The sequence below is a fragment of the Hyperoodon ampullatus genome (genome assembly GCF_949752795.1).
Source record: "Hyperoodon ampullatus genome assembly, chromosome: 4".
NCBI lineage: Eukaryota > Metazoa > Chordata > Mammalia > Artiodactyla > Ziphiidae > Hyperoodon > Hyperoodon ampullatus.
In genome coordinates, this window is record NC_136917.1 from 134339611 (window position 1) to 134358272 (window position 18662).

Consider the following 18662-nt stretch of genomic DNA (forward strand, 5'->3'; position numbering starts at 1 on the left):
TAGTGAAGATCAAAATAACAGTGGCTTAAACAGAGATAAGTTTCTATTTCATATCAGATTCTAAGCCGGTAGTCAGTTTGGAATCTAGCCCTTTGCTGCATGAGTCCTTTAGAGACTCAGGCTCCTTCTAGCATGTTCTTCCATTGCCTAGTTTATTCTGCTCCTGTGTAGGTTGAAGACAGCTCACCACTCCTGTGTCTGTTAGTTTTTTGGGAAAGAGGAATGGAGGCCAAGCAGTTCCCTTTATGGGTGTGACCTGGAAGTTCTGCACACCTCCCCATACCTCCCAAGTCCTGGAAATTGAGTCACATGACTGTGTCACTGCAGGAGAGGCTTAGAAATGGGGACTCTGTTGAGGAGCTAAGACTCTGGGGGTTCTATTCCTAACGGGGAGAAGAGAATGGACATTGGGGGACAATTTGCTGTCTCGTGAGGAAATAAGCTAAAGCAAATTGATCTGCACTTCAGCTTCAGACAGGGCAGTACGCCCTGAGGAAGGTGTGGAGGAGAGTCCGCATTGCCGGTGCACACGCTGAATGAGCACCTAGTGGGGCAACAAGAGTGATTTTGTGTTCGTGACAAGTCTGCCTTCTGGTTGGATGGATAACTGAGGCTTTATGGGCCAAGATCAAGTCTAGTATTTTATTTACAAATATCAGCATATTATATGTACTTTTGTGCACAGACACGTGGTTAGTGTACATTTGTATTTTGACAATTTTATTTTGAAGGGTGTAAGTGGAAGGTTATATGCTTTATAATCTAGGAGGTGAGAGTTGATGATTGCTTGCTTTCTTTAATAAACAAAATAATGTGCTCAAGTAGAGCAAGAATATCTGGCTAATGTTGCTAACTTTCCTGGCAGGGGGATTTAAAGTTTGAGGTTTAATGAACTTGTTGAGAGCCACAAATATCCATCCTACTCTCTGTTTATACAGTAAGAGAGTTACACCATGAAATGTGTGAGATTGACAGGAATGCTATGTTGTTTTTTTTTTTTAAATCATCTTTTGAAATTGGAGCCCATATAAGAACAAGATAAAATCTGTTTGGTTTAGGTGTTTTATTCTGGGGAATGTAGAATGTATCCTTTCCTCTCACCACAAGGCTTGTCTGCTGCAGACCTTTGTGACTCCAGCACAGCTCCACTCGGCTGGCCCTTCACGCTGAGCCTGACCCGTCTGACCCCACTCTCTTCCCACCCCAAACCCGCTCATGGACCATGCTTCCTTTCTCCGTGACTGGCGCAACAGCGCCTCCAGCGGCCACGCCGGGAACTGAACTCAGGCCTCAGCTCTCCCCAGCCTCATCATCTTACCGGTCCCCAGGTTTGGACCTCTCCCATCCTAGTCATCTCTCCTCTTTGCTGCTATTACCCAGGTTCTAGCATCACCATTTTTTTTTTTGCCTGGAAAACCCTAACAGTCTCCTCCTAGCTGGTCATCCCTTTCCAATCTTGCCCCCTCTCAATCCACTTCTCCCTTCTGTAATCAGCATAACTGTGAAATGCATATCTGTTTATGCTGTAAACGTCTCCGTAGCCTCCCATTGCTCTTAAGTTAAAGCCCAGAATCCTTAACAAAGTTTATAAGGTGCCCTGCGTGGGTTGGCCCTGCTTGTCCATGTAGCCTTCTCTCTCTATCTCCTCTTCCACCTCCAGCATTGTATATTCCAGGCATACTCATCTATCTTCAGCTCTTGGTCTGTTCTCTTTTTTACTTCCGGCACTTTGTACGTGCTATCCTCTCATCCTGGAATGGTGAGCTGTCACCTCTTCTGGGAAGCCCTCCATGACCTCCAATACCTGGATTAAATGCTCTTTCTAAGGTGTCCCTTTCTTTGCACTCTAGAGTCTTTCACCAGCCAAAGTACCTGTATTTCACAGTCTTAGAATTTCCTGTTAATTTTCCTCTAACTGTAAGCTCACCAAGGGCAGTGACCCCGTCATTCTGTTTCTCCCTTTACCCCCAGCATCTGATGGCTCTTTACCACCAACATCATTATTTATCACCACTCACATTTACTGAGCACTTACTAAGTGTGCTAAGGCCTTTATAGGTGAAATCATTTAATTCTCTACAATCTTGTGAAGAAGAAGCTATAATTATCCTCATTTGATAGAGAGACAACAGGGGCATAGTGTGCTTAAATGTCTTTTCTACATGGAGGAGACACGATTTGGAGCTAGAATTTGAGTGGATTTATGCTGAATTCTAAACCCTTACCCAACACACTTTACTACCCTCCAGGCAGTAGATGTTCAATATGACTTTGTTGAATTTAGTTTCTTAATATTTTCTTTTCTTTTTTTTTTTTTTGTCTTTTATTCAAAGACATTTCTGAAAGGGCCAGGCCAGTTATTTTGCAGAACGTCTTCCAGTTTAGACCTGTGTAACTGTTCCATCATGATTAGACTCATGTTAAAAAATTTTGGCAGGAATATTACGGAGGTGACATCATATCGTCATTGCATCTTATTAGGGGTACATGATGCCAATTTATCTCATCATTGGTGATTGATATATTTTTTAAAATTTATAATTAACCTAAATCTGGGGCTGATATTTTCTGACTTTACCCAGAATTCACAGACTATACCCTATTTGGAGGCTATAGTATCCTTTATGTATTTACGACATAATCTATATTATATCTTTTCATTATAACTTTGTACCATATTTTGAGGTCAGGCAAGGGACTGTCTAAATTCAATATGGCTTGCTGAAGTTTCAGAAATTTTTTTTTTTTTTGACTTGGGATATTTTGATCTAGATGAAACCTTAGAGAGCGTTTTCCTTCATTTGGGTTACAGTGTTAATAAACAATATAGTTTATTCCAGGTTGTTCTCTTGGTTAGGCTGTTGTGCAGTTGAAAGCAGAGTTAAGAGTTCAGCTTTCAGGGTGTGCTAGCTGCCTTCCCTTTCAAGGCTTAATGGTATGAAATAGTGGCTATAAACTGCAAGTCTATTATCTCAAGTGGAGAAGAAATTCTAATTATATATTCTCTGTTAACTCAACTTTATTTATGATGTATAATATTTCTCCTTTCTTGACTGTAGATATCCTGATTTAAAAGGCAACACAAAAAAGAGGCAGTAGAAAATTGACTAGTTGCATGGGGATCATTCTTTACAAAGGCCTTTTGGAAAGCTTCATTTGGTTATTATCAATTGTAGCTGTGTGGTTAGGTGGAGGGGCTCTGTTCTTGATAAACATGTAGAATCATTTAGCTTAGGAACTTAAAATGTTTAATATTTCCCAATATAAATGACATGGTGGTCCTTAACAAGAGTGTGTCTGGTTGATGGAAATTTCCACCCTAGGAAATGCGTATTTTTATGTTATCTCTTTTCACAGATGGTTGACTTTGTTTTTTTTTTTTTTTAAGTTTTTTCTGTTTTTCTTCTTCTTCTTTTTCTAATATTTATTTATTTATTTGTCTGTGCCGGGTCTTAGTTGCGGCAGGTGGGATCTGAGTTCTGGCATGTGGGATCTAGTTCCCTGACCAGGGATGGAACCCGGGCCCACTGCACTGGGAGCACAGAGTCTTAACCATTGGACCACCAGGGAAGTCCTGACTTTGTTTTCTTGACAAATGTTTAGTGTTTAGTCCTTAGGACTAGTACTTTTGCCTTGATAGGGAAAAAAACTTGTTTTTGTCAAGGATTAAAAATTATTTTAGAATGCAGTCACTATCAAGGCTATGGTTTACTTACATCCATAATTTGGGAACACAATTGTGTTTTAGATTTTAAGCAGAGTAAATAGATTAATATTATGTATATAGAGAAGAATATAATTGACCCTGGTGATCATTTGGTCTTTGCTTTGTAGAACTCAAATTTATTTAAACATTGACTTAGAATATTATACAAAGTGAATCTGAATGAGAGGCTTTATGCTTATTGTATATTGAAGAATCATTCTGTGTCTTCCATATTCCTTTGAGTTTAGCTAGGGCTCTGGCGTGTAGTTGGTGCTCAATAACTATGCATTGACTGAATAGGTATATGGTTCTTTGGGTTGGGGAGAAGAGAGAGCTTTGCCCAGACTCCAGGAGGCTCGGGCAGCTCTGGTTATAGCACCAATCTCACATTTCACAGATGGTGCACTCTGACTTGGAAGGTCCATGAAGGCAGGGAGTCTTACTTGTTTCGTTCAGTGTTGTACCTCCAGTACCTAGATAAGTGCCTGACATGTTGCAGGCGCTCAGAGAATATTTTTGGAATGAATGAATGCATGAACAGAGCTCCAGTCTGTGGGTTGGAATTGGTAATACCTGCCCCTGGGATACACAAAGACATTCTAAGAGGTGCTCTAACACTGAGATGATTGTTAAGGAAATCAGTGTCCATCTATATAAATTCTTCTATCACCCCCCTTTCACAACTACCTTACTTCCAGTTAAGAGAGAAGCCACTGCTCTCACTTCTGAGTCTTTTCATGGTGTATTGGCCTCAGATATAAAACCCTGCAGGGCACAAAACAAAGGAAAAATTCAAAATATGGTGTTGAGGAAGTGAACAACTCTAATATGACCAGTTAAGTCATTTTCAGTTCTTCAAAATTGACAAAATTTCAACAAAATTGAAGGCAAATACACTCAAATTGTCAGCTGGTCACTAAAAATAACATTGATAAGTCACAATATGATTCTGGGTTCTGGACAGTGGGCTAGGAAGCATACATTCATCTTATTATTTTATACTCCATGATTAAAATACTACCTTTTCCCTTTAGTCTTTATCTTTTAAAAATTGTGGTTCCTTTTTCTCTGTCATTGCTGTGGAGGTAGAAAAATTTTTTAACAAAATATGCTTCATTATATTTGAATGCTCTCTAGTCTTGTTTTATTTGTTAACAGTGACAATGATAGGTTAACTGGGACATTTCAACTACCATTCTTCAGCTTTATCTGGTACAGGTTCAAAATGCAAGCTATTAATTATAGTTGGGTTATCACAGAATTGTTAATATTAGAATTTTTTGTGCTTTTATTTTTTATAAATGCATAATTCACTTTAGCCTATGACTAATGTTAAAAACAACAACAACAACAACAACACAGTGCTATGCCATTGGTCCTGTAATCTCTGCCTTAACATTTCCCCAACAATTGTAGGCAGCAGTATGGAAAATTTGCTATATTGTTATCCTGTTTTTCCACCCCATCACATGAATTCAACCTAGAGGAAAAGATAAGCCAGAAGTTTTACTGCCCAATGACTCCCGTTATGTCCATTATGTTCCCAAATGCTACTTTCTGTTGCTGGTGTCTGGCAAGAGGAATTAAAGTGCCTGTTCATTTTGCTGAATTTCATCATCTAATTTCCTGTCTAAACTTTTAATTTGAAAGGATCACAAACTGAATTTTGCGTGTGTGTGTGTTGGGGGGCAGAAATTAAGCTAATGTAGAACTTTGATAAAACTTTTAACAGATTTAAAATTTTAAAAATGTTCATTTTAATGAGCTCACATGAAGAATACAAGAAGGGGCTCTCAGCTTTGCTGGCAGGAGGGAAAGATCAGTATACTTTACCATTATTTTACTTATTAGAGATAGGAGAAAATAATTGCTGTCATGGGAAGAAAGAACAAAACCTAGCAGTCTAGACATGGAATATGAAATAGGAATATGGTTATTAACGAGAATGAAAATAGATTACTGGGATTTGGTCATGTTTTAGGGAAGAGACAGTTTTTCAGTACTAGTCCTTTGAGAGTCTAAAAATCAGTGCCATAAAGGCAGGCAGATTTGTGGATTGCAAAGGCAGGTTCTGATTTAGGCCCTGCTGTTTACTTGAATAATGTTGGGCAAAATATTTTATAATCTGGGCCTTGCTATTCTCTTCTGAAAATGATAAGTTTGAATGAAATTCTCACTAAAAATCACCCCTAATTCTGCTTCTTGTGAATCCAGCCTCATTTGTAAAGCAGCATCAAAACCAGAAGCTTAGATGGTGGCTTAAATCTTAGGGGGGAAAAAAAAAAGGTTGTTGAAGAGAGGCAGGAATATCCATTTAAATTTAGGATTGTGTGTGGGAGATGGATGCTTTATGTATAGAAAGGTTTGTTGGAAAATAGATTTCTTAAATGAAAGAGGTTGAGATAGCAGATCCTGAAACGAAATGGCCCTTAACATGCATGTAAGCTTTCATCTCAGAGTACACATTCTTCTACTGACTTAATGATTTTCAGGGGTGACCTTGTATTGAAAACATGCAATATCATGGATAAATGTAGCACATTAAGTATTAATTTAATTTATTACACTATTAATTTAAACATAGCACATTATCCTCTGGGGCACATTAATGTGAAACCTCAATTTGATTGGGAATCCAATTAACTAGAGTCTCATTGGAATTTTTGCTTGTTCATCCCTAGATGATAAGAGCAAATGACTTCCTAGTTTCCCTAAAAAGAGGTGGTAGCAATGGTGTGTGTATGTGTATTAGAGAGAGAAGGGGGGGTTCCAGCTTTGTAACCTGTGTAACAGGTAAATATGGGATATTCACTACCTGTCCTGAGCCTGTTTTCTGCTACGTAGAAGAGAACTAGAGTGGATATTCTCTAAGGATATTTTCAGTGCATATGCTGTATGATTACAAATGTAATAAATTAAAACCCAGTCTATTGAAGTTCTCTGTTTTTTTTCTGCATATTTAGTCCCAATATTTCCATAAGCAACATAGGACCAGTTCAATTTGACAAATATCTGTTGAGTATCTACTGTATGTCAATGAAAGTGCTAGACTCTAGAGATAAGACAGCATCCTGACCCTTTGAGGGAACTACTGATGTTGGAGGATGGAAGGAGTGAAAAGTGCCCACTGAAATGAGAAGGTAGATTGAGACCAGAAAACTAGGCAGCTCCATATATAATCAATGGCTCAGTTTCTTATAGGATAACTTACAGGGCGGGATCTGGATCAGCTGGACATTGATTGGAGGCATTCGCAGCTGTACTCTGCACCGCCAAGGGGGCACTGGGACAATTTTAAAGTTAACCCAGGGTATGGGGCTACATGCTAGGAAATTGGAAGTGCATTCCTAAGTCCAGATGTATGAATGTGTAACTAGTCTTGTGGGTGCTGAGAGTATGTCAGTAAAGGTCTTCATCATTGTTTGGGGACTAACAGAGTATAGAGGCCACTTGGTCGTAATGTTTATTAAACAGTATCTATTAACTATAAAGCCCTTGACAATAGAGAAGTGATTTACCTCACGGTACAGTCCTAGGTAGGGCCAGTGGAAGGACAGGAGGAACTGTACGGGTCCTAGACGGTGTCAGTTGTGCTAACAGCCATACAGCTGATTATTCTGGAAGGCCCTTCTGGGTTAGCTTGATAAATTTGAACATGGTGGGACATCTTATCAAATCTAACTTGTTAAATCATGTGGTCCAACTGGATTGTGAACCATGAACACCAGGCATTTTAAAATAACAAACACCAGGCATTTTAAAATAACAATGAGGTCTATTAATGGGTGTAGTTGGCAAGAAGAAAGTGTTACCTCCTACAGGCCATCACGGTCCAGGCATTCTCCCACAGGATGGATGTGACTTGCAATACTGTGTTGTTAATGACCCCAGTGACACCGTGATGCGCTCCTGTTGGGTCCGTAGGGAAGTCATGTTGGGGTTACCTTCTGACCTGGGAAACACTGTTAACACTCTGCAGCCCCTCACTCCCAGCACATGAGAGCGGGTCTTGCTTCCTATGGCCCGTCACCCTCCAGGAGGTGAGATGAGAAGCAGACGAAACGTTTTTCTTTGGCTCATACTGCTAAGGCCTATGCAGAGAAGCCCAGGGTTTACTCATTAACTAGGCTGCATTCTGAGTACTGAGCTTGGGTGATTTGGGGGAACTGGGAGTGTCATTAATTGATGACTCAGATTGGGATACATTGAAAAGTGATGATTATATGATTGGGGGCACATTTCTTCATCTCTCCTGAGCTTGGCATCCCCATTTGTAAGACAAGGGGTTTGACTATGGCACCTGCAAGTTTCGTCCAACTCTATGATTCTGTGTCCAGAAGGATGACCCTTGAGTCATTGTCAGAGTCTCATGTTTGACAACAACCTGAGTTTCATCCTGTTTAGAGCACCCTGCCCCTCTAAGACAGGGAAGATACTCTGTGCATTTCATAAGGAATTTTCTCAAATATGGGTTGAAATCAGGAGGATTTTTACTTCTTAAGTAGTAAGTCAGCTTAACCAGAGCCCTGTTGTTCTTTTGGCATTTGTGTCTACTTTGAGACTTGTTTGAGTCTTTAATTAGTTCCTGGGCTTCCAAAGGTGAGAGACCAGACTCAGAAGAAGCAGATAGTACCTTTACACATCTCTAAAGAAAACAATTTGGAGTTCTGGAATTCATTGTAATGAATCTGATGTCAAAGAGGAAGTGGTAGCTTGGTATCTGTATAGTTATGACCATGAAGATAAAACTGCCTGGGTTGTGAGAGCGCCAGCTATCCTGAGATAAGGATGGGACCATGGGAATTGGGGTTGGAGGAACCACACTTGCTCTTCTTCCCTTTCTGTGTAGAGAAACGTGGTTTGCCTTGTACCTCTGGGCAGCTCTGGGTGGGGGTGGGAAGGGTGTAGGGAGAAAAGTGCAGAATACAGAGTGCACATTCAGAAGGGGTGACATTAAGGGTGGCCATACCAGGCATCTCGCGGTGGGATGGCTGAGGGAGTGCGTTAGGCCTTTCCTCCCCTCCAGGTCTTGAGCAAAGGTTTGCGTCAGACTTGAAAGCTAACACATGTTGGTTCATTTGGGGAACTGATTTCAGACTGCAGAATAAATTCTAGCACTTGTCACATTTTTGTGTGTCTGTAGTAACTGAGTCACTTGTACCAGTCAAGGGGGTGGAAACTCTAAGGGTGTTCTGGGTAGACAGGCTTTTCTGTGATTTTTTTTTTTTTTTTTTTGGTCAATGTTTGGTATCTGCATTACAGTCTGGTTGCTGGCCTGGAGTGAGAAAACATTTTGCTAACTAAAAGCAATGTTGTAATTATGATGTTGTTAAGAACATATAATGATGTTATACACTACTGATTGTTCTATTTGGCAGAGAGCAGATTACTCGGTCATTCCACATGTTTGTTTTTTCTCTGAGATAAAATTTATTGTAGTCATTTACCTCCCTTGCAGTGTATAAGATACAGTTGATTTTTGAATGTCTGGCTATGTATAACCTCTTAACTATGAAAGCCTGTTAAGATCCTGGGCCGTTTAGATTTAGATTAGGTCTCACTCACCTCTAACCTATGTTTAGATTTCCCTTTCAGTCCGTTTCAGAGAATTTCAACTAATATCAGTGTTGGGAAGGAGGAGATGTGTAGGGTAAGTGAATCAACAGAAATACTGAGTTGCTGCAAAATCACATTTTTAATCCTGGAAAGAAATGATTTAGGATGATCAGTAGTTTTTTAGTTTACTTAGGTATCTGTGCCTCTTGCATGAATAGTCAGGAATTGATAACAGAACTGTTTGACAGCAGCCAACCCCAAGGTTAAGAGTGTGTGTGTGTATGTGCGTATGTGTGTGTGTGTGTGTTGGCGGTGGTGGTAGGGGAGTGTGGCCCTGCCTGTTCAGATGTGTGAGTTCTCACTGGGTCGCACCAGGCTTTCTGCTCCTTGTTTAGATTCGTGATGGGTGTGGGGTTGGCTCTGAGCTAGCCCAGGTGCACTCTGTTAGGCTCCCTCTGTATGATCGCCCCATCCCTTGTAGGCCACCCTGGCCTGAACTCACAGCTGAGAGCAGAGCTTGGCAGGAGTCGGGGACTGTGTCTCCACTGGAAATTGAGGGTTGAAGTCGCTGCCTGGCCTGAGTACAGTATTGCCATTCCCCTTTGGACTGGTCTGTATTGTGCTTTATGTCTCAAAAGATGTGTGCCCTGCGGAGTCCGTGACATCAGCTACCTCTGGCCTCATGGCTTTCCCATCCTACCGCCGTGCCGCCCTCTACCCACCTCATCTTGGCCCAGGGGGGCCCTGGGTGGGTCCTTTGGTCCTCATGCTTCTCAGCAGCTCTGGCTTGATCACTGACTCTTAGGGTGAACCTGGGCTTTGCGTCTCAAGCCCCTGTCCCTCCACCCCACTTCTGATCTGAGTGGCTTTTCTTTGTTCCAGAGGATCTTGAGCTGCCTTGGGGACTCTGGCCCAAGCCAGAGTTCAAGTGCCGTGGGAGTGTGTGTATTCTGGAGCTATTCTGGGGATAGTGTGGGAATTATGTTTGGATTTAGGATCAGTTTGTGATCCAGGACTTCCAAGAAAATGTAGATGCTCCTAGAGCATACCTCTTTAAAAATTTGTAATTATTCTTTTCCCAACATCCCAATTTTCTCTTTAATTGTAAGCGGCTTCAGATCCTTTTTGTTTTTAATGGGGCTAGCTAGAAATAATACATGAATAGAATAAAAGTTTGATGCCCCTCTGTGAGTATCCATCTGCGGTAGGAGGATGGGTTGATGTCTGGAGTGCGTTAAGCACCAGCAACCTGTGGTTCTGACATTCTGGCTGACTTAGCTGATGTCTACAGTTTTGCAAATACAAGGTGTTTTGATTTTGGCAGCAAATAATGTAAGTCAATACTCCTGAGTTTATATACAGCTCTGAAAAGAAACCAACGGGAGAGAAGAAACCAACAATTGTGGTCTGAAAACAAGTACCTATCCTTGTTTTGCTGGAGGCCCTTACTTTATGTGGGCTTAGAAAGGAGGCAGGTTTTTACGAACAGGAAACCAGTAGCCTCTTCACTGCCAAGCAACCAGATACTTGGGTTATTTCTTACCAAAAATTTTGGCATTTCTTTTTAATTTTGAAATTAAATACATGATTATTACAAATATGAATCAAACAACTTAGCTGCTTATTTATGTTGAAGGTGGCTCCACACAGTCACTGGTCCTGACCCTGGCTCATAGCCCCTTAGATCCAAAGCCTTCAAGGATGATTTAGTGCCCAAATAAGAATTCCTAATAGAGAGGAATTTGGCCCAGTTATTTTCTGGCTCAGGTCACAAGTCGGGTGTTGGCTGAGTCCCTCTTGGGTGAAGGACTTGCCTCTGGATCAGTGTGCTGGGCCTTGGTTTGGGGTGGGATTGCCCTAATGGGGTTATGGACAGGATAGGCAGTAACTCACTTCTAATATAAACATCTATGATTAGTTCTGTAATACAAGTTCCTAGATGTGAAATTATTGAGTCAAAGGTATGGACCATTTGAAGGTTTTTTTCCCTCCCCAATAATGTTTTACTAGTATCCTTCCAGAGACATACACTTCGCACTTCAGCTAGGCATGCAAGGGATTGCCCTCTTGTAGACCTCCTTATCTCAAGTCTAGATACTATAATTTAAAGGGAAACAAAACAAAATCTTGACCACCTAAGATAAAATTGTGTTAATTTTTAAAATATCTTTTATCAAACTAATAGTGATTTTTAATTTGCACTTTTACTAGTGAGTTGTATTTTTCCATGCATTTATGTATAGGGTGATTAGCATATTTTAAACTCTTTACATTACCTTTTGTTTCTGTCACATTTCTTTTTAACATCTGTTAAAAGATAAACTGAGGCACATTAAAAACTTGAAGAGATTATTTGAGTGCTTACTGATTTGAATTGGGCAGCACCAAGCCAGAAGTGGTTAGGAGCGATCCACCAACAGGGACTAGGGGGAAGGCTTTTATAGAAAAGAGGCAGAAGCAAAACAAGGACATGATTTGATTGGCTATCGTTTAAGTGGTTGCATTTTTTGGGGGAAAACCTGGTTGACTGATTATGATCAGCTGACCTTAGGTTTTGATTTTGAAGCATTTCAGGCTTAGGTTTGCTTATGGAGGCTACTCAAGCATTTAAGCCACCTCAGTCTAATGGCTCCCTTGTTTAATTAATTTAACACTCCCCTTTCCAGCCATTAAAACAAAGAGTAAGTGCAAGAATAAGAACAATGATTTGGATTAGAGTTTGGAAAATTATCTAAAGTAATTATATATGTGTCCATGTCAGTAGCTAGTCTTTTCCTGGGAACATAAATTCCTAGAATTGAAGATTCGATTAGTGAAAACAAGGTTACCAGGCCCTGCCCATAATTGGCTCAAGATCATGGTTCACTTTTCTTTCCAGATCCTGTCTCTAAACGGACGTGATAGAAACACATGCAAATCATGACAGGGGTGGGGTGAGGATTTTGAAAGGCAGGCAAACGGTTGTGCAAGACTGGAAAGGAACTTAGATGTTGCTAGTGTTCAGAATAGAAAGAAAAGCACAACGTGCTCTCATGCAAAAAGCATCCTGTACTAAGATGATTTGCAAATGACAAGTTCCTATTACATTGTGCAGAAACAATCAATTTTGTGACAACACTTAACTCCCCCCGTCTGACCCCCACCCCCTGCCATCTTGATCTTTTCCAGATGAGGAAAGCAAGGCCACACAGGCCAAGTAACTTAAGGACATACTTATCTGTTCACATGTCTCCATCCTCAGGACAAACTACCTAAGTACCTACTATGTGTCAGACACCAAGCTAGGCACTGTGGATCAGAAATATTTTGCAAGGACCTTTCATGCCAAACCATCACGAGGGTCTTTGTGATTTAGAACCATTGTACTAAAAGATGCTGTTACTTTTCTCCTGTCAAGTTCTTTATAACTTATATGTTAAGATTAGTCAGAAACAGAAATACAGACTCCACACTATTGCTCTAATTGGACCTCAAACTCATTTAGTAGTAACAGAGCCCCTAGAAGTTATGACATTCTTTCTGCGACGCTCCAGAATGTTGCGGGTGGGGGGAAGCTTCAAATAACTAATTATATAATCTTATATTAAATCAGATTCCTTATATAACAGAGGCTGGTGTAGACATGCTATACAGAAAGTACCTAAGGTTAAAAAAGGTAAGCATATCTTGAACAATCTTGTTAACTTTTCCCCTCTGCTAGCTGGCAAGGGATCTTCATGATCTGATTTTGGGTAGCAGAATACCTCTCTTCAAGACACAGAGTATCACTGTTCCCTGGGAACAGTGTTTGACAATCCCTAATTTAATCCACAGGAGACTTAAAAAAAAAAAAATTGGTAGAGAATTTGTACACGATAGTCTAGTTTTTCTGACTGTATTCCTCCCCCCGCCCCGGCTCTTCCCCTAGTCTCCATCTCCCAATACTAGATTGACCTGTTTCTTAAGAAATGTGTTGGTGATCTTAAAAGACTACCAAAATTTGGGAAGTTCTTTTAGCTTAAAGATTGCCAGAATTTGGGGGAAGTTCTTTTATCGTAGAAAAGTACTGATAATCTCACTGTTTGCTTAACCTTATACAGTTACTTATAATGTGTCCTACTTTTAAACAAACCGATTCCTTATCTAAATTATATAATTAACTATAACTTTAACATCAGCCTACTTCAGTTTTCTCTTGTGGCTTGGCAAAGAACCTGCTTGTCTTGAGTTGAATGAGCTTAGATTTTCATTTGGTGATACTTTGTTTTTAATCAATCAGTTCTTAACCTTCTTAAGGACCCTCCCCACTCCCCGTCCTGGTGTTGATTATGTTGATTACTTGGGCACTGCTCTTGGTACCATGTGGGAGTGGGTGTGACCCAGCTCTCTGATCCACCATGTCACTCTGACCAATCCTGATTGACCCTCATCCCCTGACCCGGAGACTGTCAGTGGCCAAAACTGGTGGAGAAGGCTTAAACTTGGTTCAAAGGATGGTGTCTTTGTTGAAGCTTTGTTTACTAGAACCTCAGCAAGTTCAGGGAGCAAAAGCATAGGTGAGTTTCTAAGCAGCAAAATGTATTCCTTCTAAAGAGCAACATAAAGCATCTAAAAACCTGGACTTTAGAACTTTCCTGATGCTCTTTTGCAACTGAAAGGGTTTGAAGAAATGAACTGTTTCTTTACACAAAGTGACTTAACTGATGCCAGTCTCTTCTGTAAAGAAAGTTTTTCTTAACTACCTGACTAGTACATCTTTTGCCTGGAGTGGTGGCAGAAACCTTTTATTGAATGTTCAGAGCGCTTAGGAGTTTCTTAGCACGTTTGTCACCTGGTTAGCTTGGTTTCTTGAGATCTGCCCGATGCCTCAGACAGTTGTGCCAGTTCCTCCAAGGGCTGTAGCTTCTCAGCACTAGCCTGCATTTTGATGATAATGTGGAGTACCATTTGTTTTGTTCCAATATGGAGAAATTCAGAGAATTATAAGTTACTATTCATCAGATAGTTGCATGGGCCAGCTCTTTGCATGCATACAGTTACAAACCATCAGTGTGCACTTAAATAAAACAGTGGGTAGAAGTTACCCTCTGCTACTTCAGTGGTTGTCAGTGTTGACTGGCTGTTGGAATTGCACGAGTAGCTTTAAAAAAGGCCGGTGGCCAGATTCACCTGCAGAGATTCTGACTTAATCAGTGTTCGGTGTGGGTGAGGCATTGGGGGTTTTAAATATTCCCCCAGGTGATTCTAATGTGCAGACAAGCTTGAGAACCACTGTTTTAGAGTTGATTGTATTCTTAACTGGGGTCACTCTGGGTTTACCTTATTATGTTACAGGTGTTCTTAACCAGGAAAGGGTAGTAGACACCAAGGAACACGATAAAAATCTCCTTGTTGGAATTCCTATCCCTGGAGAGTCTGAATCAGTGGGTCTGAGGTATTTAGGAGAATCTTCCCAGGTGATCCTGAGAACATCCCTTTTAAGAGCCACAGTTTTAAGTATAAAATTTAAAAATTTTAGAAACATATTAGGGTGCACATAAGATGCCATAGAAATTTCAACCGTAAAGTTTATCAGAGGTCTGTCTCAGTTTTGTTTTGCCATCTCTGGGTGTTGCAGTGAAAACATCACAGACTTGTATTGACCAGTGTTAATAGTCCATTATTTTGGAGTTTGGCTTTCCTTAGTGTGATTATGTATGTGAAAAAGCGTCCTCAGCAAAGCATGGGTTAATTAAGTGAAAATACTTAAATGTTTGTCAGAAGCCTATAGATGTTTATCTTTTTTACTTCAGTTCAGAGCATGCTTAAGAGTCTTTTTGGCCACCTTAGAACTTCTGAAGTATGTGTTTTGTCATAAAAAGTGCAAGGCACTAATTAAAGCCTTACATCATTGTTTGCTTTTCTTCCTTTCTTGCCTAAATTGGGAGGGGGTTTTAAGTGAATCACTTCCTAGGCTTCTGTGCAAATTGGCAGTGTTAGGTTTCTTTAGCTTTCTCAAGCTGTGGTCAATAATTTGGAAAAAAGAATGATTTAACTTAATATAGCCTTTCCTTTAGTTGGAACCCTCTTTGAAGGTAGATTACTAAGTATAGTAAAACTAAACTACTTCCAACACTGACAAAGTTAGACCTTGTCTTTTATAATTTGTTTCATTTCAGAGAGTGAACTGTGTTTCAGCTAGGCTGGAATCGTGGCCCCAGTGACCTTTTGTGTGCCCACTTGTCATACTGGAGCTCTCCAGAGCAAGCTTGGTCTTGGACCCTAGCAGAGGGACATCCAGTCCGCTCCACAGCCAGTGGGGCTCTCTCCCCAGTACCTCTGGACCCTGCTCCATCTCCAGTGGTCCCTCAGTAACCCTAGCCAGCTCTCCCATCGGAGATCTTTTTGGACCTTCTGTACCACCCATGTCCCTACATTGCTCCCCCTTCCACCGTCATTTCTCTCCCCAAGATCCCCAGGGTCACAAGCCCTCTTCTGCTTAGGAACCGTCATGTCTCCTCCTCAGAAGTCACTGGACCTTGTTCTTTGGACTTCAGAGACCGCAAAATCAGGCGTTTACTTACTTGAATCAAACTTATTTCTCATCCTGATGACGATTTCAAAAAGCTGATCTCTTCTCTGTTGTCCAGTGTTTTTAGCCCCACCCACACCTGCTGCTTCTATTTTTCTGATCAGCCAGGAACCCCCATGGCCAGTCATCAGATATACTTTCCACAGGTCCTGTCCCCAATCCTGGCCACTCCAACTCTGTTTTGCTCCTGGCAGACTGCCAAGTGCTGCTTGCCAGAAACCACGGGGCTGGCTCTGATAGAGATCGATGATTTACAAGCTCCGCTGGGCCCTCTGTAGCCCCTAGACAACGAGGGCTTGCCTTCTTTCCCCTGCAGCTGTTAAACATCTTTTCTTATTACCTGTGAACTTCAACCACATTCCTGCCTCCTTTATGCTCAGGAAGCAAGCGGCCTCACGAACTCCTTCACTGAGGAACTAGAGACAGGAATCCTTCCGTTTTCCTCTCCTCCAAACGTTCCTGTATATTGTTGCCTGTCTCTTCACCACTCCCTTCCCTGGCTGATCGGCTAACTGTGCTCTTCCAGTTCCCTCTTGAACTTCTTTCTCTGTTATCTTCATACCCTCATATCTTTCCTGAGTCTTATCTATTGACTGCAGTCTCTCCTATTCTAAAATACTCTTCCCTGCTGTTTCTCTGCATTGCCCACCTAACTCTTTCTGCCTTTTACTGAAAGACTTCTGAGAGATTAGTCCATTGACGGTTCTACTTCTACTTCTCCTTTAGCCAATCGCAACTGGACCATGGCTTTCCCACCCCTGTCCAGCTAATCTTTTATGTGTCCCCTTCTTTTCAGCCCCTATTCTGTTTGCCAGCATTTGACACTGTGGAGCACCTCTCCTTTGGCTTCCACAGTACAACTGTCCTCATTTTCCTCCTAATTCTTAGATTGCATTTTCTCTGTCTCCTCCACTGGTTGCTTTTCTGTCACTCATTCTTTTTTAAAAAAAATAAATTTATTTAATTTATTTATTTTTGGCTGCATTGGGTCTTCGTTGCGGTGCGCGGGCTTCTCATTGCAGTGGCTTCCCTTGTTGGGGAGCACGGGTTCTAGGCGCGCGGGCTTCAGTAGTTGTAGCATGCAGGCTCAGAGGTTGTGGCTCGCGGGCTCTAGAGTGCAGGCTCAGTAGTTGTGGCGCATGGGCTTAGTTGCTCCACGGCATGTGGGATCTTCCTGGACCAGGGATAGAACCCATGTCCCCTGCATTGGCAGGTGGATTCTTAACCATTGCACCACCAGGGAAGCCCTGTCACTCATTCTTTAAGTATAACCAGTCCTCCAGTATTCCATGCTTGGCCTTTTTCTCTTGTCATCCTGACTTGGGGTATGATTTCATCTAATCCCATGACTTATTTCCTTTGAACAGTCATTAAGTTCAATATATACCCAACCAGTACCAGGTACTCAGGATTCAGAAATGAACAAGGCAAACTCACTGCCTTTGAGAAGTTCCACAGATATTTACAGGGCACGCAGTATGTGCCAAACCCTGTTGTAATGAGTCACACACAATCCCTGGCTTCATGGAGCTTACATTCTAGTGGGGGAAGCCCACAAGTAGCAAGTAAACAAGTAAACGCAGGGATATCAGATAGTGATAAAAGCGCTGATGATTATAAAGCAGTGAGAAAAAGAGTGTGTAGGGCAGGGCTCATCAGAGAAATTCTACAGTAAGAGCCAGAAGAAGATGCAGGAGTAAACCAAGCAGCAGTAGAGGAGGCGAATTAGTTAATCTGTGTCTCAGTTTCCTTGTCTATAAAATGGAGAAAATAACACACCTACCTCCATAGGGGTGTTTTGAGTAGTAGAAGAGGTAATACTATTCATGTGAAGTACTTCATACAGTGTCTGCCTTGTCCTCTGTCTCTCTCTCTCTCTCTCTCTCTCTCTCTCTCTCACACACACACACACACACACTATATCTGTATGTCTTCCACTTCTCGAACTCAGCAGGGCCAATGAGCATCTTGTAACAATTAAGACTAGAAAAGATAGACCAGGAATTTGACTTTTAAGAATGGATAAGAAATGAGAGTAATTATAGGCGTTGATTTGAAGGAAGAATTGGTAGTTTTTTGGATGTGTTCTAAAAGGATTGTTTTAACATTTTTGAAATGAGGCATTTAAGTATCTTTCTTGAAGCAGGGTTAATAATCTTCATGTCTTATATATGGAATTTAAGAAAAAAAAATGTCATGAAGAACCTAGGGGTAAAACAGGAATAAAGACACAGACCTACTTGAGAATGGACTTGAGGATATGGGGACGGGGAAGGGTAAGCTGTGACAAAGCGAGGGAGAGGCATGGACGTATATACACTACCAAGTGTATAAATAGCTAGTGGGAAGCAGCCGCATAGCACAGGGAGATTAGCTCGGTGCTTTGTGACCACCTAGAGGGGTGGGATAGGGAGGGTGGGAAGGAGGGAGACGCAAGAGGGAAGGGATATGGGAACAGATGTATATGTATAACTGATTCACTTGTTATAAAGCAGAAACTAATAAAAAAATAATAATCTTCATGTCTTATATACCCCAAAATGAATGAGATTAATGTTTAGGATATAAGTAATATACATGTTGACCTTTCTTCTTAAATGGGGGTTTAAGCAGTTCTGGCAATTAGACCCGATGCATCAACTTTCTTGGGTGGCTTCCATTTACTCCTCCTCAAGGTTCCCACCATCTTTCTCATGGAATTAAGGCTTGTGTTTTGTCTTTCCTAGGGAGGAAACACTTCAAAATTAAAAGCTTTTTTCCTTTTTTTTTAAAAAAATAAATCTGTATTGTCTTCCACATTTCCCACTAGATCTAAGAAAAGCTAGTTTTAGTTTGGCCATTTTTTTTTTC

The 18662-nt window shown here is 41.1% G+C and overlaps 1 protein-coding gene and 1 pseudogene across 2 annotated transcripts in view; one reads left to right on the forward strand and one right to left on the reverse strand.

Moving 5' to 3' along the window:
* ARL15 (ARF like GTPase 15) overlaps positions 1-18662 on the forward strand; it is a gene marked incomplete at its 5' end in the record, with an annotated part of 422400 nt that overhangs the window by 40367 nt on the left and 363371 nt on the right. The gene's annotated exons all lie outside the window — the stretch shown is intronic.
* Positions 1-18662, reverse strand: part of LOC307052211 (3-oxo-5-alpha-steroid 4-dehydrogenase 1-like) — a 40019-nt pseudogene that overhangs the window by 18865 nt on the left and 2492 nt on the right. The window contains exon 2 of the transcript in view: positions 6918-6970. The product of the transcript in view is annotated as a 3-oxo-5-alpha-steroid 4-dehydrogenase 1-like (transcript). The remainder of the gene's footprint in view (positions 1-6917; positions 6971-18662) is intronic.